This window comes from Cebus imitator, unplaced genomic scaffold (assembly GCF_001604975.1).
Source record: "Cebus imitator isolate Cc_AM_T3 unplaced genomic scaffold, Cebus_imitator-1.0 Scaffold19, whole genome shotgun sequence".
Classification (NCBI taxonomy): Eukaryota; Metazoa; Chordata; class Mammalia; order Primates; family Cebidae; genus Cebus; species Cebus imitator.
In genome coordinates, this window is record NW_016107334.1 from 5,904,837 (window position 1) to 5,932,092 (window position 27,256).

Sequence of the window (27,256 nt, forward strand, 5' to 3'; positions counted from 1 at the left end):
GGCTTACTGCAGCCTCCATCTCCCAGTTGCCAGAGTGCAGTGGGGCAGTCTCGGCTTACTGCAGCCTCCATCTCCCAGTTTCAAGGATTCTCCTGTCTCAATCTCCTGAGTGGCTGAGACCACAGCACACAGGGATATGCTCCCCTGCCTGGCTAATTTTTGTAGTTTAGTAGAGACAGGGTTTCACTGTTTTGGCCAGGCTGGTCTTAAATTGCTGGCCAAAGTGCTAGAATTACAGGCATGAGCCATTGCACTAGGCCAGACTTGGTTTTTAAATCCTATTCCTCCAAGTTGATTTTTAAAGGTAAGGGAAGCACTGCTTAACAAAGCTAGAACCACTTAACAACTCTGCAGTAAGCATACACTACAAGAGTTTTCCCAAAGGTTTGGGAGAAGCTTACCAAGGTGAGCAAGAAAGAACATAGGTGGGGCAAAAACAAATCTTCAGAGATGGCCCTTCAGAGGGTGGTGCAGAGCTTTCAGCAGCTGCCACAAATGCCTGGCATTTGCCAATAGCACTGAGCTCTCTGTTGACTTTCTGTCTGAGGCCTTAAAGCAAATGGACTGTCCAACACTGAAATATTGCCTTGTACTGGTCCTACCTACAGCTAGGGAGTTGTCACATAATGCATACCATGCCATCTAAAGGAAATTCTGGTCTTTTCTTGGGCAACAGCCTAAATGTTTCTGGGTCATGTTCACAACTGCTCATATGCATCCATCATCAGGGCTTCCAATGTGCCATGGCTCTTTTGCCCTGGCCAGAGGAATCTCAACCATTCACGCATTTGACAAACATAGTAAGTTCCTACTTTAATGCAGCTACTGTGTTAAATGATAAACCTACAGCACTTAACAAAATTGATGTGTGCATTACACCAATACATAATTAATACATATCAGTCACATGCCTAGCAGTGTGATAGATAAAGGAGAAACCAAAGGATTCTTCTGCCTTTGTGGATTTTATAGCCTGATTGAGAAAAAAAATGTTTGTATTAGAAACCATTATGAGACAATACAGGATGGTATTATTTTCCCCATTCTACCAAATTTCTCTTCCATAAGTTATAAGAAAAATGCGATTCAATTTTTGTGAAATTATACATTTCTAGGACAATGCAGAAAATTAATGTGTCACAGATCCAGAGAGATTTTAGAATATTGTCTTTTCTCTGAATCCCAAGCTTTCTTCTGTAGCTAAGAGAGTGAAAAACCTGCTCTTACTCCTGCTGTTTTTGTCCTAAATGTTAAGCCAAAAGTATAAGTTAACATCTTCCTAATTCATGAATGTGTTTTCAGATTTTTTTAAAAAAGCAGAGTTTTTGTGGATTGAGCAAGTTTTAGAAGAGCCATCATTATTCAGATTAGCTTAATTTGTGGCCAAGAAAGAGGGCATCCTATGAGTTCTTTGCTAACAAAAAAGCTTTGGCTTGCCATTGGACTAGAGGCAGCATTCTTATCTTTATGAAATATTTTATGTTGTCCTCGGATTTAACAGACATACTGTTTCTGGGCTTATCTTTGACTTGTTTTCATGTCTCCTCAAAACCTACCCCTTACTTTCATCTGTGCATCTCACAGGATTTTCATATTCTGTTCAATTCCTTTGCATTTTGGAAATAGTTACTATGGCCAGCTGGAAGCTCCAACTCCCAAGGCCTCTTTAAGTCAAAGCTTATTGGGCAACATTATTCTACTTGGTCACTATTTTCCTGGACATAGAGGAGAGGAGCTCAAGAATGTTCATCTGGCTGCTATATATATATATTTAATTGCCCTAAAATCCTTGGCCTTATTGGTGTGTGGGATACACACACCCACACACGTGTGTGTGTGTGTGTGTATGTGTGTGTAGGGGAATATATATATATACACGTGTATATATGTATATGTATACACATACATGTATACACATATATATACACATACATGTATATATATATTCCTATATATATCTGTGTGTGTATCCCTATATGTATGTGCGTGTATATATATCCCCTTCTATATATAGAGAGATAGATAAGGATTCTTGCTTTCTTGTTTTTAACCGCTGAACTGCTACCCACAGTCCACTCTGAGACCTAGTGCAAATTTGAATCCAGAAAACATTGATTTCCTCACTGCCATGTTGTTGAAATCATAAAACTATATAACAAGAGTGCAGAAAGCCATATTTTATAAACACCCTAATGTATGGCACATGACTAAAGTGATAAATCTTGACACATTTACCAAACAAAGTAAAAATCTTCATTTGTCTTACAGAAAGAGAAGTACTCCCATGTGTTTGGACATCTGCACAGTCAACATGTGGCAATTATTGTGCGAAAAATAGAATCACTGTAATTGCTCTTGCAAATTACGGCCTCATTGATTAGTATCTGACTCCCTCTCAAACTCTCCACCTCATCACAAATCAGGAGACACACACACTCACGGCCTTTGAGGAGATTTTCCCCAAACCGTTTTAGAATTGATTTACTCTCAGCAGGCTCTCCTACACCATTACACAGTCTTTGCTTTTTGTTTAAGTATATCTTCAGAATTTCTTACATACCCTTCCTGTATGTTTACTTAGGCACTAAAATTAAGTATACATAATGAAGCCATCTGCAGCAAACAGAATTAATAAATGGAATACCATATTGCTGTGAAGATGTATATTCAACAAATATGTAACACACACCGTTCTCTACAGAGCTTGGCATTTCTCATGTGTTACTGAGAATATTTGAATGGGTCCCAAGTTATTTTGGTATCTGGGAATTGCATACTGAGGCTGGAAACCTTACCAATAAGTTCATCCTATAAAATGTTTCTGACTTCTTTTACCAGACTTTCTATCATGAAACTAATATGATATACACATATTATAAAGTTCGGGGGATTGATCAAATAAATATTATAAAATGTCAACTGTTACTTACTCTAAAGATGTTTCTTCTTAGATTTCCATGCTGTTTTTTCTTCATATTCACCAGACCTGATTATTTTTCAAGATATATATGAGGGACACTTCCAGGTGATGTCAAACTGCCCACTACATCTATCAGAATTTCTTAGAAAAGCAAAGAAATAAAGTATGAAGCAATCATCCATGAGCTGCACCTGGCTTCTATATAAATATACCAAGAATTGATTATTTATACCATTTCTGTCAAGCTTGTGTTTGTCTTTTTTTCACAAGCAAATTCCATGTTGTGCTGGCGATGCTGCAAGATGCAGCTAAGGTAGGGAAATGGAATTTAGCCTTTAACCCAATTGCAGGGGGCAGTCAAACTGAAGTTCAGATTCATTTCTTCATACCACCCTTAGATAAAAGAGGGCACAAGCCGGTATGTGTTCAACAGTACTCCTGGTCTTGGAAAGGGGGGAAATCTCTGACAAGGAAGATGCACTGTATGGACCAGCTCTGAATAAACAAATTTGTGCTAACCAGGGCTGACTTTCTCCCAGCTTGCACGGTACAGCGGTCCTGTCATGGCAGCTCGACTAGAAGATTTGGTTGGGGGAGAAGGGAAAATGTCACTAGGACATTTGCCATTTTTGTGCAAATGTTTTCATCAAGCCATCCTTTGATTGGTATAGCAATGGATTCCATTAAAAAACACACAAAAGGGAACCCCTGGGCTAAACATTTGCCACCTTGACTAGAATATGGCACTCTCATTTTCTTTTTTCTTTTCTTTTCTTTCTTTTTTTTTTTTTTTTTGAGACAGAGATTTGCTCTGTCACCCAGGCTGGAATGCAGTGGCGGGACCTCACTGTAATCTCTGCCTCCTGAGTTCAAGCGATTCTCCTGTCTCAGCCTCTCCAGTAGCTGGGATTACACACATGTGCCACTATGCCTGGCTAATTTTGTATTTTTAGTAGAGGCGCAGTGTCACCCTGTTGGCCAGGATGGTCTTGAACTCCCTATCTCAGGTGATCCACCTGCCTCGGACTCCCAAAGCGCTGGGATTACAGGTGTGAGCCACTGTGCCTGGCCAGCACATTCATTTTCTAAATCACGTAAGGATATAGCACGAGGTCAACATTTCCTTGGGACAAGGCTTTGGGTTACATTTGTTAATTTATTTTTATTTTTTTAATATCCTTTTCTTTTTTTTGAGACAGGGTCTCACTCTGTCACCCACACTGGAATGCAGTGATGCGATCTCAGCTCACTGCAGCCTCCACCTCCCAGGCTCAGGCGATTCTCCTGCCTCAGCCTCCCAAGTAGCTGGGATTACAGGCACGAACCACCACATCCTACTAATTTGTTTTGTATTTTCAGTGGAAACGGGGTTTCACCACGTTGGCCAAGCTGCTCTTGAATTCCTGACCTCAAATGATCCACCCGCCTCGGCCTCCCAAAGTGCTGAGATTGCAGGCGTGACCCACCTACCGCGCCAGGCCACTATCCATCTTCTATCAGACACTGGGTAAAAATCTCAGCCTGCAGCCACTTGCTCTTTCCACACCACAAAGAATTCCCATGGACACAACAAATGACACCAATCAAAGGCGAGCCTACTCTGGAAACTGGCCTCACCTGCCTTCCTTTCTCTCCCATCCTTGAAGCTTCAGCCCAGCTGGCTAAGTTCCAGGGGAAGTTTCCCAGTGGCTTCTTAACAGTGTGGGTCTCACTGTAGGAAACACTGGAAGATGGTTTCTCTCTGGAGATGACTGATGTGAAGAACCTAATGTCTTCATACTTACCATCTGTTGTTACAAGATGGAAGGAGAAAGAGGAGGAAGTAGTCACTTGTTGAACGTGCATATGTATGACACTGAGCTAGGCACTTATACAGAGTTCTCATTTAATACCTTATTACCCTGTGGGGAGAATGTTAAATTTACAGATGTTAAAACTGAGGCTCATAGAGACAGCCAGTGAAAGATATTGCACTTGAATTTTATGTTTCTCTGAATCCAGACTTGTATTTTTTTTTGTTGTGTGTATGTGTGTGTGTGTGTATGTGTGTGTGTTTTGCTTCAGATTGCTTCTTATTGTTTTTAGTTATTTTTTAAATAGCCCTACCTAGACCCCATCATTGGAGAGTCTTACCAGTACAGTTGAAGGTTAATTATGTGAAAAATCTGCTGTGTTATGACAAAATGCCCTAATGCCAGAAGAGAGGTTGGCATTCACCATGCTGGGTAAAAGATCAACTCAGCTGGCAAAGAGATATATGAATTGCTCCATAATTGACCTTCTCCATGGCTTGCTCTTGTATGAAAAGTGATAAACTGTATAAAGGGCAAAGCTCAGTGCTTGGCAACCAGAAGACACTTCCCTGTAGTTAGGGTCCCAGATTTAGCAAATGAAAATACAGGACAACCAATGAAATTGTAATTTCAGATTAAAAAGTGAATAACAGGCTGGGCGCAGTGGTTCACGCCTGTAATCCCAGCACTTTGGGAGGCCAAGGTGGGCAGATCACGAGGTCAAGAGATCAATACCAGCCTGGCCAACATGGCGAAACCTGTCTCTATTAAAAAATACAAAAATTAGCCAGGCGTGGTGGTGCACATCTGTAGTCCCAGCTACTCAGGAGGCTGAGGCAAGAAAATCTCCTGAAGCAGGCAGGCGGAGGTTGCAGTGAGCCAAGATTGTGCCACTGCACCCCCCTGCTGACAGAGCGAGACTCTGTCTAAAAAGAAAAAATGAATAACATTTTATTATTATAAGTATGTTCCATGCAACCTTTGGGATAGGCTTATACTAAAATCTCATGTATTATTTTAAATCTGAGATTCAAGTGGAATGAGGCATCCTCTAGTTTACTGTCAAGGTATTCTATAGTTGACAGTACCAGTAGTGAGATGAGTATTAAAGCCCAGTGTGAGAATCATACTCTCTGTAGAGAAAGATAATTTCCTTAATAATGGGAATGGGGATAATAGTGCCTACTTCATAGGTAAATGGAAAGACTATAGGTGAGCCTGTACATAAAACAATATATAGTTGGGATTTAGAAAACTGAATTGTTTATTTACCCTTCGTTCAGGGAGTTTAAAGCTCTGAGGTCCTCTGAAGCTGCACCAAATTTGTGATTCCTAAGGAAAGAAAAAGGAGAGCTGGCCGTCTCCCAGAGTCGTTTCGTATACTCTGTAAATCTCAGAATCTTTGTAGAAGTTCAAGACCGCAGCTTTTAATAACGGAAACCTAGTAAAATCTGTGTCAGATGCTGTTTTAAATGAATTACCTGTATCAAATTATTTAATCCTCTCTACAACCCTATACAGTTACTACCTTTAGTTTTACCAATTGTGCTTGAGGCACAGAGTGATAAAGTAAGTGGCTCTGGGAATCCCTGACTGTATTGAACCAAGGCAGCCTGGCTCCAGAGTACAAGCTCTTACCCCTACGCTAAGACCTAGGACACTGACCCATGATCACAAATGGGGACTTTCTCATGCTTGATTGCCTGAAATTCTGTGGTGGTCTAGTATCTGCTGTTTCCCATAGCATCTAAAGATAAGAGTTGAGAAAAGGTGAGTGGAGTGCATGCAATTGTGGAATAGCCCGTGGACGACATATTAAATCTCCTCTTGTAGAGACTTATCTTAAAGGATTGGCTGGGGACTGTTTTCTGTGTGCTGAAGAGAATACCGGTTGTGTGCCTGGGAAATCTGTCCTTGGTCTTGGGACACCATGTGTAGTGGCAGAGCCAGCACCACTACTAGTGATTTGCTATATCGTATGCTGAAACGTGTGTTTCAGTTGGTTCTTCCTGCTGCTGAGAACATCCTGACATAGCAAAGGCCACAGAGTTGCCAAGTGGGCATTGGCTCAATGAGCCATAGCCGTTCAGAGGCTACTCTGCAAGAGAGCAGTCGCAATGCACTGCGCCAATGATCATCTAGTTAGTGAGGTGTTAGGGGTCTGAAGGGCCTCCCCAAATCCAAATGGATTTCAATTAGGCCCCCTTTTTTTTTTAATACTGTTAAAAACAAATGTTTACTGAAAAACACCATTAAACTACAAACACTGTGAGAAAATCAAATCAGCTCTTGAAACAACTGCAATATAGGAAGGATAGTTGATGGAGCACTGAGGAACTGTGCTAGGCACTAGGAAAAATGTCCTATATTCATTTCTCAGGTAACCTTCCAGTTATGCTTCAGGGTGGAAGGGTGAGGTTAAGTGCTTTCCTTGCCAGGGGACTGAGGGTAAATCAGGAAGCAATGGGAACTGACGAGAGCCAAAGTGACTTCATCATGAGCCTCCAATATAGTTTACATTTCCTAATGAAAAGAGTCTGAGATTTTTAGTTGGAAAAGCTGCATTTACAAAACAAATATGTGTGAGCTACCACGTAGATGTACCTTGAGCACATTGTCGTTTAACAGTTATGGAAAGTACATGGGGGAATGTTTAGAGAATACACACTTTGTCCATTTCTCCCCAAATTCTATATTATATCTATCCTTTGATCAAGCCAAATCAGGCAACCATTGGTAATTAAATTACACCAACTTTCTCTCTTCCCTAAGATAAGTTCTGCCAACCATCAGTGCACACTGGGAATCTCAGAGAAACTAGCCCAGCATTGCTCTTGCCTCATCTGTCAAAGGTTGCCGTGAATATTGTTCACTTAAGTGTATGGCTTTCCTTCTATGAGACTCCCAGGGAGAAATACCTCTCTGAAATTAGTACCAATAATAGTTGCAGATCGCCAAAGCAACTGGGGATTACTTATTTCATAGATGCTATGAACTATGTATCTGAAAACATTCCTCTTCACTTTGGCTTCTAGGAAGCTGAAAGATAACCCTTAAATCAGCCCAGAGGATCAATAAATGCACTGTGGCCAATCTTATGGGTATCAATTTTTTACTATACTTTTTTTTCACATGTTAATTTTAATTCATTTACTCATATTATTTTAAGTAGCCTTTAAGGCAGCCAAAATACTTTTCAAAAGACATTTAAAAAGATAGGGAGGGAAAGGGAGAATAGGCAATAGTAACTTCAGAATGGTGATATGTGTGAGAGTATGCTGTCAGTTGTAGATTGTTGGTGCAAAAATAATATATTTACACTATTGGTAGTAGTAGGAGTCATATCTAATAGTGTTGTTAATACTATTATCAGCATTAGTGTCCCTATTTTGGTAAGACAGAGATGAGTGGCAGGAAAGGGAAGAAGAGAACTGGCATTAAACCAAACTTGGTGCCAGGCACTGAAGGCAGGTGATTGCATTCATTCCTCAAGAGCAAGCCATGAGAGCAGAGTGTTCACACACTCACTGTATCACTGAGTAATTGGAGGCTGGTGGAGCACCAGCATTAGTGGTGCTCAGGTCTCACCACTAGTGCTGGGGCTGGTGTTGCTGTGCAGGTCTATCTGCCTCCGCCTTTGCACTCCTTCTAGTACCCTGTGGACGATGAGGCCAACGTTCAGCCCTGTTTGTTTGCATACCTCATTTGTCTCAGAAAATATTTAAGAGGGTAGCACCTGTTACTTATTTTATGCTCAAAGCTCAGGAAAAGATTTCTTCCCTTGCTGAAATCTTTCCTGGCCCACTCACTTTCCTTCCATGTTCTCCCACTGTCAGCACACACATTATGATGTGTTCTTACCTCAACTGCTCACTACCTGAGAGCCTACCAAGGACAGGATGGCTGTCCTTTCAGCAATGTATTTGTGGCCCCCTAGCAGACCAACTGTCTGATGGCTGGTGCTACTCAATAAATGTTGAATAATGGGTGAATGGCAACTGGAAAGTCTGAGGCTGCCAGTGGGTGTGCATCTCACAATTTCTTCTTTGTGGCATCTTCTCTTCCATTGCAGATGAAGAGTTACCTTCTTTCTTTTTGTGGCTAGAGCACCCACCTTCCCTTAACTGACTGTTATGTTGTCTGCCTCCTTAAATATCCTGTTACTTTCCCATCAATGTTTAAAACCTCTCAGCCCTTTATACTAGGTCCTCTACCAGAGACGGTGTATTCCTGGGTATCTTGTGTCCAGTTGTCCCTCACCCTGGCTGATCATCCAAACTACCTGGAGAAATACTGAAATCTGAGCCTCACCTTAGATTATACATAGAATCAGTACTCGACAGCAATAGCTCACTCCAGATAACTTTACTCATGTTCTGCTTTGAATCATTTTCTCCTGCTATTATTTCCTTCCAGATAGAAGCTTGAAGACAAAATTTTTCTTTCTCATATAAACAGTGGGTTTATCATCTGGTCCCATCCCATTCTTCTGAATGTGCATAGACAAAGATATCGAAAATGGTAGAATGCTTTGTCAACTGGCAATCTGGGAGAAAGAGAAACAGGTAGAAAGGGAGACAGGGCAAAGCAGGAGGGCTCATACTATACAGATGAGCACATGTACGCCCCATATTTCCCAGACTTTTCAGGGAAGGTTGAAGTATGAAACTCTTGCCAATATTGAGTAAAAATAAGTTTCACTTTCAGTAAGAGGTTTACAAGCAAGGGTGTGAGTTCTCCGTACTCATCCTTCTCCCACCACAGAGACCTTGAAAGATGTGTGTCCCAGAAGCTATATACCAGATATAAGCCCCGTGAGTCTCACAATTCTCCCAGAGAAGTGTTGGATAAACAGCACCAATCATGTATTAAAGGTGGCAGGACAGGTTTTATACAGACTACTGCAATAGAGGAGAGAGACTGCAGTATAAGGTGAGCTCAATGTCAACTAAAATAAAGATGACTAAGGTTTTTAAAGAGAAAACAAAGAGAGAACAGAAAAGATGAGGAAATTTTAAAAAGAGAGACAAAAAGAGACTGGGAGCCACATCAGGGGTCAGGGGGATGAAACATGACAGAAGATGTGCTTTGCATGATTTGGCAGTGTATATTCTTGATTGAAGACTCAGCATGAGGTTTAGGAATCCCCATTAGGGACATCGCCTAGTGCAGGTGGAAGCCAGGTTAAATTTGGTCCAGTCTCATAGAACAGTGTGAGGGCAAGACCTTTCAGTCATGTGGGAGTGCAGTTCACACCCTTACCTGGATGACTTCAAAAACCTTGCTTTTAACTCTAATTATATACCATCTGTGGATAAATGGATATTTGCCAGACAATTTCAAAAATGATGCAATGCTACTGTAAGGTAATACTGGATTGCAGGAGAGCATCAGAGGGTGAGGCATGGAATTAGAATCTAAAAAGGTACATAGTTGGTGTCAAATGGTTTAATAGGTGGCCCAAGATGAGTTTGGCACGATAAGCAGAAACTAGAGCTCAAAGGTACTTGAAAGTCAGGCCACAACATTTGAGTTTTCTCCTAAAGACCATGAAAACTACTGTTCTTTAAAATGAATGAGGATTAATTAATTATATCAGCCAAAATTAAGTAACATGTTAATCTAAAATTGCCATCCCAAAGTAGCAGTTGCCGCTGACCAGAGGCCATAAAGAACTCACACCACTGTGGGAATCTTAGATAATTGTAGAGGTTAATGGGGAAGGCAGAATTCTGTTCATAAGGATTTTAGTACACCCTGAAAAATTTGCCCATGAATCTCACATATACATTTTAGGCTAGAAAGGGATTTTCTTTTTTAGGCCCATTCGTCAGAACAATTAATCAAGTCAAAGCATATGAGATTGATTATTATTGGTCCCTTTGTCTCAAATCCAGAGGTTGGCTCTCATTTTATTCCTCAGGCCACCCATCAAGCCAGAGAGGAAGCAGGAATCATAACACTCAGGATCTCCTGATGCTAACCTCTATCCTGAGACCACCAGGCTAGGCTGCCTCACCCTGAAAGAGCTATTTTATCCGGAGAAGGCCAAGCCTCAAAAATTTCTATGCTAGTTCTGTTTTTTATGAAGTTCCCAACATTGTGGATGCTTATCTGAATGCTATCTGAACTATTCACGTCTCCAGGGAGAGCGTAATTGGACTAGAAATTTCCTAAAAACAAACTTTCCTGTAAACGTTTCAGGCTGCCCTGGGTTGGGTCAGGCCAGAAATATCCCTTCTCTAGCCCTCTGGCCTGAATTCTGCACCTCTGAGGAGGAGGACAATTGAAACAGAAGAAGTAAGGCCCTCGTGAAAAATGACGGGGTGGTCTCAAGTCCCCCAACACTCCCACAACACTTTGATACTGGGTTCTATCAAGATCTGGAAGTTTCCTCATCATCTAAAATAGAAGTCCCAGGTCTTGTGGGTATATCTCTAGGTGGCCTCATTAATAGTAAATTAAATGAAAGCATTTTCTTACTTTTCCTCATAGAAAGTAATGCTATTTTAATAATGCTATGCCATTAATTTATTGGGATAGCAACAACAAGGAGAATAGCGAGGAACACCAGGCCCGGAAAACTGCCCAGAATATAGCTTTAGGTGGTTAGCCACCGAAGAAGGAAAAATAAGGCAAAGAATTACTTCAAACACCAAGAAAGGAGCTGAAGAATAGCTATGCATATGTCACAATGTGAAGTCATTATTTTTTAACATTGGAGACTTGATGAATGATTGCTGTTTGGCCATTACAAACACATGCCTAAGATACCTTCATTTGATTTTTTTTAGTATTCTAATTTGGATGTAACTACAGCCAGACAGAAATGGCTTCTCAGGGAGCCATTCTCTTAAAATGTAGACGTCAATTTTTGTTTTATACAAGGTTTATTGATCACGTTCTAAACAAAGATAATTCAGAGAAAATTGAGTCAGGTTCGTTTCGCTAATAGTTGGTATTTTTTTTGTGGTGGTGGTGGCATGCAGCTGGCAAGTGTGTGGAGGTATGAATTTTCACATTATTGCATCTGACTGTTGAGTGAAGTCTGCTGGGATTGTTGGTGATTTGTGACAAGCTAAGGAATTTCTTTCTCAGCCTGCAGTAAGCGTGAAGCACATTATTTAAAACCACCCCAGATTATTGATATATTGTCATTTTATGCTCTTAAGAGGATCCTTTCCCCCAGAACATATAATTTTCTGTATGGCCTTTGGCTTTTCTGTTTCAAATCGTACTCTTTGGTGTTATGTGGCTGTTACCCAGATAAAGGGTCTACTTAAAATAGTTATCTATTTAATAATTTGATTATAGGTGACTTTTTGCTTTCTGTTGTTGTCTAATTTATTTCAATAAGCATTAACTTAACTTCAGTAATGAAAGTTACAGGTATATAAGTATTGTAAATGACTCTTTCATCTCTTTTGCCTTGTCTTGTAGGTGAAGACTTCTAAAATGTAGCTCACACTGATTCTATTCTTCTCTGAATTGCTACAGTCTTCACTTGTGTTTTCTTCATTTTGGGTATTTTGTATTCTAGCCGTTGGTTGCCAGTGATGCTCCCTGAGTAATCATGCTCCCTGGTAATCATGTTTCCAGCGTTCCTGGCCTTGCATGGTAGCCTCCCGCTCCAAATGGAAGCTAAGCCTTCAATTGATGTTAACCATTAGAGAGAAGTGCTTGACCAGTCTTGAGTGGGTGGACAAGGCCGGGCAGATTTGGCTGCCTCAGTTCTGGGAAACTTGAGACTTGAAATCTGGCTACCCTGTGGCTATTTTAAAATGCTAAGTTTTGAGATTACTGCTCATGGAGTATTGGGTGCATTCATAGATGCCGAACTTTCATTTCCTTATGTTTTGTCTGAATGTCAGTGACTGTATTGTCCGTTTCTGTATGTTAGTATGCAGCTGAGTACCACACACATAATAAACTGTAAATGAGTATCAAAAGAACAGATGAACTAATGAGCATATAAATGATTGAATAATTGAATACTATTGGAAAAAAAGTCAAACACAGAGTGACAGGGGGTTTTGTCTGAAATATCTAAACACATTATTCAAGTTCAACTCTTACGTCATTTTGAACCCAATCCAATAAGAATAATGCAGTTTTACCTACAAGATATCAGTCTAAACTACTATTATTTGTACTGTGGTAGGGGATTCAAAGCTTCCATGTCTCGGGACCTGATGAAAAATGCAGAATCTCAGGCCCCACCCTAGATCTGCTGAATCAGAGTCTGCATTTTAGTAAGACCTCAGATGACCTGTGTGCTCCTTAAAGTTTGAGAAGTGGGGCTCTAAGCCACGCACTTTTCTATGTTCTGAGTCTACAAAATCAACATGCTGAATAAATGGTTAAAAACATATGACAATAAACAGGATTCTTTGAGGAAGATATTATTTGTGATTGTGCTTCACAAACAAGTGCATTCTGATGTCAACAACATGCGCATTCTCTAAAGGCTCCCAACTCAGCCTCAGTGTCATCCAGCTGTGACAGCCTGAGTGATTTCAAACACTACTGATTGACATCTTAAACGTTGCCTGGAAATGCCGCGCTCTGCAAAATCCTTCATCACAAGAACACATCTGCCTTAAAGTCGGCTGTCCAAATGGAGGGGCATTTTCTCCAGAAAGCAAAACACCAGGCTTTCATCTCTTCAAAGCAATTCCTCATTTTTGGTGCAAAGAGGAGTTTTCCCACCTCTTTCCAATCACTTGAGTGCCCCTTCTGGGTGAGCACCAGCCCTTTGCTTTGGGCTCTGACTTATGAACAGCTCTACCATGCAGATGATAAATCTCAGAGCTACCAAGCAGTTGCCATATTTCCCGGGATCATGTTGTGTGAATGGCAGACAGGAAAAACCCAGGGGTATTGTGTTACAGGAAAGGGCTGCGATTTATTTATTTATTTTCTTCCTTCTATAACTAATTCCAAAAACAGACCCCTGCTTGGGAGCCAGAGTACAAGAGAACAAGATAAATTCTGCAAAATTCTAATTGGGGAACAGTTGACTTAATTGGTGTCCATTTGGCAGACAATGGGAAAGGCTCCCCAGCTGGGCTGGGAAAAGACTCTGGGGGAATATAGCCTTGCAAGAAGCCCCAAAACTCTGGGGACGGATTGTTTCCTGAGGTGAAACCTGGAGACCAGAGCTTGGATTAACTCTACAACTGTCAAGCTCCATTAGGGGCAATCAGAGGAGACAGAGCATGGGTTAAACACAGGAAATAGAGCTGACAATAGAGGCATATGTCTCTAAGAGCAGGGAAGGGAGACAGGCATATCTATGTCTAATAACAAACATAAACATTTTTCTTTCAGGTTCAGATGTAGCACTGATGGGTCAAAGATATTCCTCAGTATGGGGTGTTAAATGTCAAATATTCAGAACCTAAGCAGTTGAGTTGCACGTGCTTATTTTGTGCAATCTGTGGTGGCGAAGACATTTCCTGAGCATCTCAAATCTATGTAGAATTAGAACGGATTGCTGAGTGTTAAGAGCTGAAGGTTGGCTGGAGGAGGACGCAGGAGGACCCTGAGTTCTACTCCCTGCATTGTCCTTAACTTTCTGTCTGCCATTGGATCAGCTTTCTGAGTACTCTCCCAGTTTGGTCATTTTAAAAATCAGGGGACTATTATCAATCATTTCTGAGGGCCCTTCCACCAATAACATTGCATTAACTTACATCTTGCTTGATTTCAAGAAACAGAGAATCTTTTTCTCTTTGTGTGTGTGTGGGGGGTGGTGAGTATGTAACAGCATATGCTGTGTGTCATTTAATATATTGCATATTGATAATATAGCTCAAAATCTTGTGTATTGTTACTCTGTAGTATTTTTAAGTATTATGAATAACTGTAATGCATCACAAAAAATAGCAAAATACACCATACCAATGTATATATTATGTAACTACCTAAAACATCTTGAGAGTTAAAATCACATTAAATGCTAGCATAAAGAGAGCATCTTTAGAACAATTGGGTCAAAATTCAGACAACCCCCATACAGATGGAGGACCTGAATGTACTCAGATTCTGTGCTTCCGAAAGTTGTACTTTTTATAACTTTACACAAATGATTTATCTCTCCCAAAGACGGGAGACCTAAACTTAGTTTTAACAAGGAAACCTCCTAATTAGCCCTGCTCTCCTCAAGAGCAAGAACTCTGTAGAATTCTCATTGTACGACCAGGATGCAGGGTATGAACACAACCACGCCAGGTGTATGCACATCAGTTTAAGATGGCAGAGGCAATACCTTGGTTCATGAGACTATACAGAAATTTTCACTTGATCTTTAATACATTCCAAGAACAAACTTCAGAGTGAGTACATGGTCTGACAGGTGAAAGCAAGAAGGTGGGAGCTGAATCTTCCCAGAAAGTGAATGTATAATCACTGAATGCAATTCACCATTGCAATCCAAAGCAACGTAGAATGGAAGAAAGGTTAACTCACACGCCATTTTTTTCAGAATGGTCCAAAATTCATGAATTAAATTAAACATCTTTGTTCTACCTCTAGAAGAATAGAACACATGATGGGAAGTCATTTTACTGTTCTGTACCCAAGGCCTCCATCCACATATATTTAAGTCCTAGAAAGAGCAAGGGAAGAATTCTCTTCCTTTTATTTCATGGGCATTTCCTGAATGCTGAAAATGAAATCAGGAGCTTTAGTCTAAAGACACAATGCTAGTCTGCAACAACCTTGACCTTTAAAATGGAAGGTTGGCAAAATCCATTTTAATCTGAGTTCACCTGTCTGCCTTCTCTCCTCTTCTGAAATGTCAATCTTACAGAGGAATTTGGTTTTAAGAGAGATGAAAAATCTTTATAGGCAAAACAGATATTTAAATGCAAGACTTTTCTCCCGCACCTATTAGATCGACCAGCAAGGGAGAGCTGTGTGATTATTTGCCTTTTATTTTTGTTGTTGTTTTTCCTTTTACCCTGCAAGTCTAAATTTGAATTACAGAAAGTACCTTCACTGTCCCATGAGGAGCAATTAATTCAAAAGAGGCTTTTCTTATTTGGGTCAAGATATTTTTAAAACAGGTGAGCTGTTGCTGGTGATGATATGAGATGAATAAAAAGGAAAAAAACTTTGTGACTGAAGATGGATTAAATTGAAATATAAAAGCAACAGTAAAGTGAAAGTATAGCATTCTGTGGCCCAGTTAAGTCTTAATTATGCAATAAAATCATCTGGATTTTTTTCCTAATATTTGAAGGAAAGGCTGTTTTCTTATTCTCTCCAGTTCAAACACTTTTTTCTTTCCTTTTTTATAAATTTTGCATTCTAAGTATAGCATTCTACCTCACTCTTGTTATCCAATAGCTACTTCTGTTTATCTTTCATCCTTCCTGTCCCTGCATACCTGTTGTGCACCTTTATCTTTGTTTTTTGCATCTTTTAGACCAGGCCCATGCCAGCCCCAGAGCTTGTCAGTCTTATGATTCATGGCTATATTTTTCCCAGCCTGCTACAAAGAAGGTCTTGGAGTAATTTAAAAACAGGTATTTCCATTGGCAAGCTGGATTGGGGAAAAAAAAAATCCCTTATTGGCAGATCGTATCTTGTATAATGTAATCTAATAATAAAACCTGCTCTCAGAGGAAATATTCAATAGATATTACTGTTAAAGTAGACTTTAGACAGTGTGCTCAAACACATTAAATACAACAGAGCCATCCAGTTCGTTTCTATTTATCATGCTGCTTAAAAAGGAAAGGTGTGATAATGGTTTTCTCAAAGTCTAAGGGGGTCTCCCTCTATGTTAACATTTCACAGATCTGTAATCCTAGGACATGCGTTATCTTTGCACACACCTTTAGACCATAATTAAGTGGCCACTCATATAGAAAGTTCCTGGAAGTTTTTCAGGTAGTTAAATGCAGAATAGAAACCCAATTTATGTATGACACATGGATAAAAGCAACTTCTTTCATCTACCAATAAGTTATTTCATCAACACCATTTTCTGAGTGCTTAACATTTTGAAAAGCACTGCACATATTATTCCTTTCAACCACACCACCCTGTGAACTGGCACCTTGGTTATCTCTATGTTACTGGGGATAATAGAAAGGAAAGCATGGTTGTGGCAGTTACATGGTTGATAGGTAACAGGCTCAGATTAGCTTTTCTGCATTGGGCTCCATAGTTTATGCTCCTAACATCACAGTGTACTGCCGAGAATCTTAGATCTTCAGTCTTTATCATTAAGCTCTTTTTTGGTTACTTTTTAAATTTTTTTTAAATTTTTTATTTTGTTTTATGGGTACATAGCAGGTGTATATATTTGTGGGTTACATGAGATATTTTGATATAGGTATACAATGTGTAATAACCACATCAGAGGAAATGGGAATCAAGCATTTATCATTTCTTTGTGTTACAATCATAATCTTTCTGTTATTTTTAAATGTTTACTAAATTATTTTTTACTGTAGTCACTACGTTGTGCTAGCAAATACTAGATCTCATTCTAACGATATTTTTGTACCCATTAACCATCCCCACTTTCCCCTCCCCTCCTCACTACCTTTCCCAGCCCCTGGTAACCATCATTCTACTCTCTATCTCCTTGAGTTCAATTGTTTTAATTTTTAGCTCTTACAAATGAGTGAGACACATAAAAATTACCTTTGTGTCTTTGCTTAAAAAAATGGCCTCCACAAGGACTTCATGACCAAAACACCAAAAGCATTGACAACAAATGCCAAAATAGACAAATGGGACCTAATCAAACTCCACAGCTTCTGCACAGCAAAAGAAACAATCATTAGAGTGAATCGGCAACCAACAGATTGGGAAAAAATTTTTGCAGTTTACCCATCTGACAAAGGGCTGATATCCAAAATTTACAAAGAACTAAAGCAGATTTACAAGAAAAAAACTAACAAGCCCATTCAAAAGTGGGCAAAGGATATGAACAGACACTTTACAAAAGAAGACATACGTGAGGCCAACAAACATATTAAAAAATGCTCATCATCACTGGTCATCAGAGAAATGCAAATCAAAACTACATTGAGATACCATCTCACGCCGGTAAGAACGGCGAACATTAAAAAATCTGGAGACAGCAGATGCTGGAGAGGATGTGGAGAAGTAGGAACACTTTTACACTGTTGGTGGGAGTGTAAATTAGTTCAACCATTGTGGAAGACAGTGTGGCGATTCCTCAAGGACATAGAAATAGAAATTCCATTTGACCCAGCAATCCCATTACTGGGTATATATCCAAAGGATTACAAATCGTTCTACTATAAGGACACGTGTACACGAATGTTCATTGCAGCACTGTTTACAATAGCAAGGACCTGGAACCAACCCAAATGCCCATCGACGATAGACTGGATAGGGAAAATGTGGCACATATACACCATGGAATATTATGCAGCCATCAAAAATGATGAGTTTGGGTCCTTTGTGGGGACATGGATGAACCTAGAAACCATCATTCTCAGCAAACTGACAGAGGAGCAGAAGATCAAACACCGCATGTTCTCACTCATAGGCGGGTGTTGAACGATGAGAGCACATGGACACAGGGAGGGGAGCACTACACACTGGGGTCAGTTGGGGGGAAATAGGGGAGGGACGGTGGGGGGTGGGGAGCTGGGGGGGGATAGCAGGGGGAGAAATGCCAGATGTAGGTGATGGGGAGGAAGGCAGCAAATCACACTGCCACGTGTGTTCCTATGCAACAATTTTGCATGTTCTTCACATGTACCCCAAAACCTAAAATACAATAAAATTAATAAATGGGGAAAAAAAAAATGGCCTCCAGTTCCATTCATGTTGTTGCAAATGACTGAAACTCAATTCTTTTTCACAGCTGAATAGTACTCTATTGTGTCATATGTACCACATCTTCTTTATTCATTCATCTGTTGAAGGACTCTTAAGTTGATTTCAAAGCTTGACTATTGTGAGCAGTGCTGCAACAAACATGAAAGTGAAGATATCTCTTCAACATACTGATTTACATTCTTTGAGGTATATACCTAGCAGTGGGATTGGTGCATCATATGGTAGTTTTATTTTTAGTTTTTTGAGACACCTTCATACTGTTCTCCATAGTGGTTGTAATAATACTTCACATTTCCCCAACAGTGAACAAAGGTCTCATTTTATCCGCATCTTCACTAACATTTGTTATTGCCTATCTTTTGGATAAAAGCCATTTTAATTGGAGTAAAATGATATCTAATTGTAGTCTTGATCTGCATTTTTCTGAGAAACAATGATGTTGAGCACCTTTTCATATGCCTGTTTCCCATTTGTATGTCTTCTTTTAAAAAATGTCTCTTCAGAGATTTGCCCATTTTTAATCAAATTGTTAGGTTTGTTTTCCAATTGCATTGTTCGATCATCTTATATATTCTGGATATTAATCCCTTGCCAAACGGATAGTTTGTAGATATTCTATCCTATTCAGTGGACTGTCTCTTCAGCTTTTTAAAAAATAATTTCCTTTGCTATAGAGCAGTTTTTCCACTTGCCATGATCCCATTTGTTCATTTTTGCTTTGGTTACCTGTGCTTTGGGGATATTACTCAAAGAATCTTTGCCCAATCAATGTCCTGCAGGGTTTTCTCAATGTTTTCTTATAGTAGTTTTATAATTTGAGGTCATTTAATTCAGTCTTTAATTCATTTTGATTTGATTTTTGTATAGGGTGAGAGAAGATAGGGGTCTAGTTTTATTCTTCTGCTATGGTTGTACAGTTTAGCTAGCGCTACTCATTGAAGAGTCTGTCCTTTCCTCAATTCTTGTCAACTTTGTTAAAAACTGAGTGCACTGTAGATGTACAGTTTTACTTCTGGGGTCTCTATTCAGTTCCATTGGTCTATGTGTCTGTTTTTATGACAGTACTATGCTGTTTTGGTTACTGTAGCTCTGTAGTAGAATTTAAAGTCCAGTAGTGTGAATCTTCCAGTTTTGTGCTTTTTGCCCAGAATGGCTTTGGCTACTTCTTTTGTGGTTAAATATAAATTTTAGGGTTATTTTTTCTATTTCTGTGAAGAATGCTATTGGTATTTTGATAGGAATTTCATTGACTCTGCAAATTGCTTTGGGTAGTAAGGACTTTTTTGAGCTTTTTTCTTCTTTCTTTTTTTAATTTTACTTTAAGTTCTGGTGTGCATGGGCAGATCTTGCAGGATTGTTACATAGGTATACACATGACATGGTGGTTTGCTGCCTCCATCCCCGCCCCTGTCATTTACATTAGGTATTTCTCCTAATGTTATCCCTCCCCAATCCCCCCACCCACTGCTATTCCTCCCCAGTCCCTCACCCCCCAATAGACCCCAGAGTGTGATGTCCCCTCCCTGTGCCTATATGTTCTTATTGTTCAACACTCACTTATGAGTGAGTACATGTGGTGTTTTGTTTTCTGTTCTTGTGTCAGTTTGCTGAGAATGATGGCTTCCAGCTTCATTCATGTCCCTGCAAAGGACATGAACTCATCCTTTTTTTATGGTTGCATAGTATTCCATGATGTGTATGTGCCACATTTTCTTTATCCAGTCTATCCTTAATGGGCATTTGGGTTGGTTCCAAGTCTTTGCTATTGTAAACATTACTGCAATGAACATACATGAGCATGTGTCTATATAACAGATTGATTTATATACCCAGTAATGGGATTGCTGGATCAAATGGTATTTCTATTTCTAGGTCCTTGAGGAATCGCCACACTGTCTTCCACAATGGTTGGACTAATTTGAACTCCCACCAACAGGTAAATGCGTTTCTATTTCTCCACATCCTCTCCTGTTTTTCAGGAGAACGTATGGCTCTGTCTCACAGGCGTTCCAGGTGCTAGTTAAAACGGCCACCCAGTGAGGGTTTTTGTGCTGGAAACCCACGGTGCTTGTCGGCCAGTGGGAATCTCCTGGTTTATGGGCTGTAAAGACCATGGGAGAAGCACAGTATCTGAACCGGAGTGCCGGAGTGGCTGGAAAAGGCCCTGATGGCCTCTGTTGGGTAGGAGGAGGGAACCTTCAGTCCAGTGCATTTCCCGGGTGAGGCAGTGCCCCACCCTGCCTTGGCTCACCCTCCTTTGGCTACAGCTACTGTCCAACCAGTCCCATTGAGATGCACCTGGTACCTTGGTTGGAAATGCGGCAATCATTTGCCCTCTGCATTGCTTTCACTGGGAACTGCACTCTAGAGCTCTTCCTATTAGACCATCTTTACCTTAATTTGGACATTTTTAACAAACTGATTCTTACAATTCATGAACAAGGATTTTTTTCCCATTTATTTATATCTTTTTCAATTTCTTGCATCAGTGTTTTATAGTTTATTTTTAAGAGATCTTTCACTTTTTTGGTAAAGTTTATTCCTGGGTATTTTATTTTATTTGGAGCTATTATAAATGAAGTTGCTTTCTTAATATTTTTCTGATTATTTGTTGACATATGGAAATGCTACTGATTTTTTAATATTGATTTTGTATTCTGTGACTTTACTACATTTGTTTATTAGTTCTTTTATTTGTTTGGTTGAATCTTTTGGATTTTCCAAATATAAGGTCATATTATCTGCAAACTTGTTAATTTGAATGTTTCCTTTCTAATTTGGTTGCCTTTATATCTTTCTGTTGTCTGATTGCTCTAGCGAGGACTTTCAGTACTATATTGAATAACTGTAATGAAAGTGGGCATCCTGTCTTGTACCAGATCTTAGATGAAAGGCTTTCACACTTTCCCCCGTTCAGTATGATACTAGTTGTGGGTGTGTTGTGTATGGCTTTCATGTGTTGAGGCATTTTTTTTCTATACCCAGTTTTTTGAGGATTTTTATAGTAAAAGTATGTTGAATTTTATCTAATTCTTTTTCAGTATCAATTAAAATGATCATATGGTTTTTTTGTTCTCCATTCTGTTGATATGATGTATCACATTTAATCGACTTGCATATGTTGAATCATCCTTTCATCCCCTTAATAAATCCTACTTGGTCATGATGAATATTTTTAATGTGTGGTTGAATTTGGTTTGCTAGTATTTCTGTTGAGGATTTCTGTATCAATGTTGTTCAGAGGTATTGACTTTTTTTTCAGAGGCTTTCTTTTTTTGACATATCTTTGGTTTTGGTATCAGGATAATACTGACCTTGCAAAATAAGTTTGGACGCATTCCTTACTCCTCTATTTTTCAGAATATTTTGAGTAAGATTGGCATTAGCTCTTCTTTAAATGTTTGGTCAGATTCAGGAGTGAAGCTATTGAGTCTTGGGCTTTTCTTTGCTGGAAGACTTTTTAATTCAGCTTTGATCTCATTACTTGTTATTATTCTATTCAGGTTTTGGTTCAATCTCATTAAATTCTAGATGTGAACATTTTATCCTGGAACTAGAACTTGGAACTAAAAGAAAGGAGTTTGGCAGGACGTAGCATTTACTGAATAAGCACCTGACACTGTTCTCAGCACCTTATGTATTACCTTGTTTAATCTGTACACAAAATGTCTAATTATATATATTTCACAAGCAGCAAAACTGAGACATAAAAAGCTAAAAGAACTGGTTTGTGCAAGGTGGCTTACCCCTGTAATCTCAGCACTTTGGGAAGCCAAGGTGGGTGGATCACGAGGTCAGGAGTTCGAGACCACTCTGGCCAGTATGGTGAAACTTCATTTCTACTAAAAACACACTCAAAAAATACCCAGGCATGGTGGCACATGCCTGTAATCCCAGCTATTCGGGAGGCTGAGGCAGGAGAATCGCTTGAACCCAGAAGGTGGAGGTTACAGTGAGTCAAGATCGTGCCACTGAACCGCCTGGGTGACAGAGCGAGACAAAACAAAAATGCTAAAGAACTTGCTCCAAATAAAACAGTATCATTTATTAATTGTAAAATTTAAACCTAGAAATATTTGTCTCAAGATCTCATTCTTTGTCTGTGAATCATTATGCACCTACCTGCTTTACTCTTCTCCAATTTGATTTCATGAAATATATCCTTGTTTGTAGGAGTATTATCTTACTCTATAACCAATATTCTTAATTGGCTCCCTTAATTTTATTCTTTCTTTCCTTCCTTCAATATGTCTTTTCTTGGTCCACTTACTGTGAACCACACATATATGTTTGCCAAAACAGAGATGGTGGCCATTTTCAGAAATCCAAGAAAACTATTATGTGCTGTTGATGAAAGAGAAGACTTTTTTGAGTTCATTGCCTCGCACCATACTGAAAGGTAGTCCATTTGTAAGTATTAATGAAGCCCCCACAGTGTATGAAATGCTGTGCACAGACCTTTCATTAATTATAAACAGAGGTGGTTCGCATTCTCCTAGATAGTTATGTTTTGTAGACACTGTATGCCTGCCATAATTATCTTTAAAGAAGTCCCAAAAGCTGATACATACTTGTGTCAGGGGATATATGCTCATCTTCTTCTTGTTCCCTTCTAGAGCATGATCAAGGTACATTAGTAATTACTCAGTAAATGTGGCACTGAGCTGAATTTCCCAGCCTCCCAGTCTAGAAACCTTGAGGTCTTTAAACCTTGAAGCTTTCTTTCATACTTTTGTCATCAAGTCCTAAAATGTGTCTCTCCTTGAAAACTAGTTAAATCTATCCCTCCTTTTTCTTTTCTTACACTACTACTTAGTCCCTACCATCACTCAGTTCACAATCTGGCTTTCTAACTTATCTTCTAATGAAGGTGGTACCCTCCATCATCCATCCCTCCAGATAGATTGAGCTATAACTTTTCATATTTTATCTAAGAAGCCACAATTCCTCACTGTCAAACTTGTGAGGGTACCTTTATTTCCCCACAGCACAAAATGGCAATCATACAATGGTAGTTAGTGAAGAATCACTCATGACTCTAAAATAATGGAAACAAAGTGTAATACCCATCAACAAGAGACTGCTAGATAAATTATGGCACATTCTCACAATGAAATAATGTCCAGCAATTAAAAAGAATGAGGCTGTATCATAAATTAAGAATCTCCTAGATTTCTTTTATGAAGAAAGCAAGAAAAACTACCAGTTGTGTTAAAGGAACAAAAAACTTGTTTAAATACTTGAATCTCTTGGAAGGCTCTACCAAAAACTGCTAATGATGCTGCCTTCAATGAATAGAGAACCAGGAAGAGAGAGAGAGACTTGAGTTCACCATGTACCCTGTGGGGAAAATTTGCATTTTTTATTATATGCATGTATTACCCATTCAAAAACACAGTCATTTTTCTTTTTTTAAAAAAAAGAAATATTTTGCATAGCTTTAACACTTTTCTTGCTTTGCCTCTATCCTAACTTGTTCTTACTGGCAAATATTTCAGTGATTTCGCCAGAGGATACATTCCTTCAACTGAAAATTAGCTATTTTGTAGTGTGGTAAGAATATATAATATAATGTTATCATTGTAATCGTTTTTAAGTGTGCTGTTCTATAGCATTAAGTATGTTAACATTATTGTGTCATCCTCATTTGCATCTACCTCCCAAAATGTTTCATCTTCCCCAGTTGAAGCTCTGCACTCATTAAACAGTTCCACATTCTCCCTATGCCCGAGGTCCAGGCCATCACCCCACTCTACTCTCTGTCTCTACTCTGTAACCACTAGGTATCTTACATGAGTAGAAGCATACAGCATTTCCCTTTTGGTTCTGGCTTATTTCATTTAGCATCATCGTCTTCCAGTTTCATCCACGTCATCAATGTGTCATAATTTCCTTTCTTTTCATTGTTGAATAGTATTTCCTTCTATGTATATGCCACATCTTGTTTGTCTATTTATCCATCAGTGAATATTTGTTTTGAGCATCTGTCTTACCAGAGAGCATCATTTTGGTTAACTCTGTTTCCAGGTGGAACCCTTTTAAAAAGTGTGACGGTGATGAGCTCCAAATAGGTGTCAATGTTGTGCTGGTAGGATTCCTTCCTGGCCACGTCTAAGACATTGATTAGCGTTGTGTGAGTGAATACCCTGGAAATGATTATTTTTAAAGTTGTTCATAATTAACATTATTATCAAATGAAGAAATCTTTTCCGAATGTGGACACTAACTACAATAGTTAAAAAAATTAGGATAAAATATTTAACACAAAATATGAAATATAACTGAAACAGCACTTTAAATGCACAATTTAGATATCTTATGGGCCTTGTAAGCAGAAATATCTTAACCTGTGAAATATTTAAGTACCAATTTTAATAACCTACCAAGAGTTTAATATGAAAAAGCAGCTCTTCCAATATAAACATATTTTTATTATATTGTACTTTTAAATTGCCAAAATTTAGTTACTGCATTTTATAAATGTACTGTGCATATAAAAAATATGCCATTAATTTAAATGAAGCTCCTTTTGGAAACTTACTTTCCTCATTACCATAATTATTATCATGATTATATATATTTTACCTGAAAAAATTCTGACATGTCTAATGTATTTGGGTCAAAATTTTAAATAGGTCTTGATATTTTAAAAATATGGATTTGGAGAATGAGTAGTTAAATTACAGAGCTGTTGGGCATCAGAAAGAATCCAGCCTTTGCCCAACATTGCTACTGGATATGCTACAAATGAGGAATTCTTTAGCTATTTTTTTTTATCCACCAAATTCTATTAATCATACTCCTGGTTTCAATAATTAGTTATATGTCATATACATGTCATTTCATACATGTAGCTTCTTGAATAGGAGCTCCATTGGCTAATTTTACGTTTTTAAATTGCTGCACGTGTGAAATGAAATCAGCTCTGAGTGAAATCTTGGTATGGGAGAAAGAGCACAAGCTCTTGAATCAGAGCAATTGGTATTTCAAGCACAGCTCTAATACTGATCAGCTATGTGCTTGGGAAAATTACATAAGCTGTGATTCTCTGTAAGCTGGAAATAACATCAGAAAAAATAAAATGAGTCCACATAGAATGGTTGTAAAATGAGATGAAGCATGCAATGTGCCTCGCACCCAGTGAAGCTAAGAACACGGTAGGCAATCTATAAATGGTGGTTCTCTTTACTTGCTTACTTTTATTTTCATGTAGTTTTATAGTAGATCCCCTTAAAGAGTTACTTTTATTAAAATTCAGGATATTTAAGAGCCCGTAAGTGCCCCTTGTTTCACCAAATTCAGCTCTTTGCAATGGAAGTTTCTGAAATTTTCTACATTGATTTATAACCTTAGAGGAAAAAAAAAATCTTAATTCTCCATGGTTTCTGATCACTTAGGCTTTTCTGGACCGGGGTAACACAGCATGCCACATGTTTTCCTAACAAATTGCATTCGGACACTTTCCGACACTTTCATTATTTTAACTCAGGTAATAATTAGTCACTGTCAGAGGAAGGACTTAGGTTGTGCAAATCAGAATAAATTTACCTTGCCATAGCAGCAGTCACAAATGAAGCAATAAATTAGAAATAGCAAATTGTTACAGACTTAAGAGATCACAAATCAAAATTGCTCCCTGTAATCCAGGAAAAGGTAGAAGACTGCCAAGATTTCTTTGAGAGCTTAATTTTTCCAGATAAACTTTTGAATTGAAGCAGTTTGTGACAAATCCCAGAGACAATGATCAGAGAGACGACATTCTGGGACGCCACCACATCACATAAGCTATATTATAATGCTTCTAATGAAAAAATAAAGAAATGTTTAAAATTTTATAATATTTGGAAATTATTAATTCTTTATAATAAACATGTGTGTACATATATATAGCAAATATAGTATATGTATACATACACACATACATAGCCCTATACACATGTGCAGACACTAACACACATACAGACTTACAGAAAAATTAAGAACTCTTCTTAAAAGTCCCTTTGAGGATACAAAGCCTTTCCTGGTATACCCGTGATCAAAATGACAAAATTTGAGATCATGAGAGAGTTCTGGACTTAGCAGAACATCTGTTACCAGAGGTGGCTAATTAGTGAATTGAGACCACCGAAGGGATACAGTTGTAGGGAATGTCATGCATATTGCATGCTCAGCCTTGTCTTGCTTCACATTTTTATCCAGGATCAGAAAAACATTACAGAAGGTGTACTGATGAAATTTTCTTACATGGAACCAGAAGGGAGCTTGAGTGCAGTGAATAATAGAATGTGAATGGATGTGAATGATGAGCAGAAATCTACAGTAATGTAAGTGGAGCAAATGTAAGGTCCTGCACTTTCATTCAAAGAAGTAAAAGGCCTGAAATTGTTGGAAGAGAAAACTGCAGCTTAATCAAAGCCTCTCTGGAAAAGATTAGTGGTTTAGATTTTGAGAAAAGAGCAGTATGTGTCAACTATATGATGTGACACCCAGTAAGCTAATACAGTCTTGCTGTTGATTACAGAAAGAGAGGTACAATCTTAAAGGAGGTGATTATCCTACTTAAGCCCTGGTCATGTAATGACAAGAGCATTGCGGTCATTTATGAGTGTTACATCCTAAGGAAACCCACATATAAATACTGGAACAAGATACTAAACGGGAGAAAATTCCAGTTTATGCCATAAGCAGAGCATAAGCCTGTATCACTCAA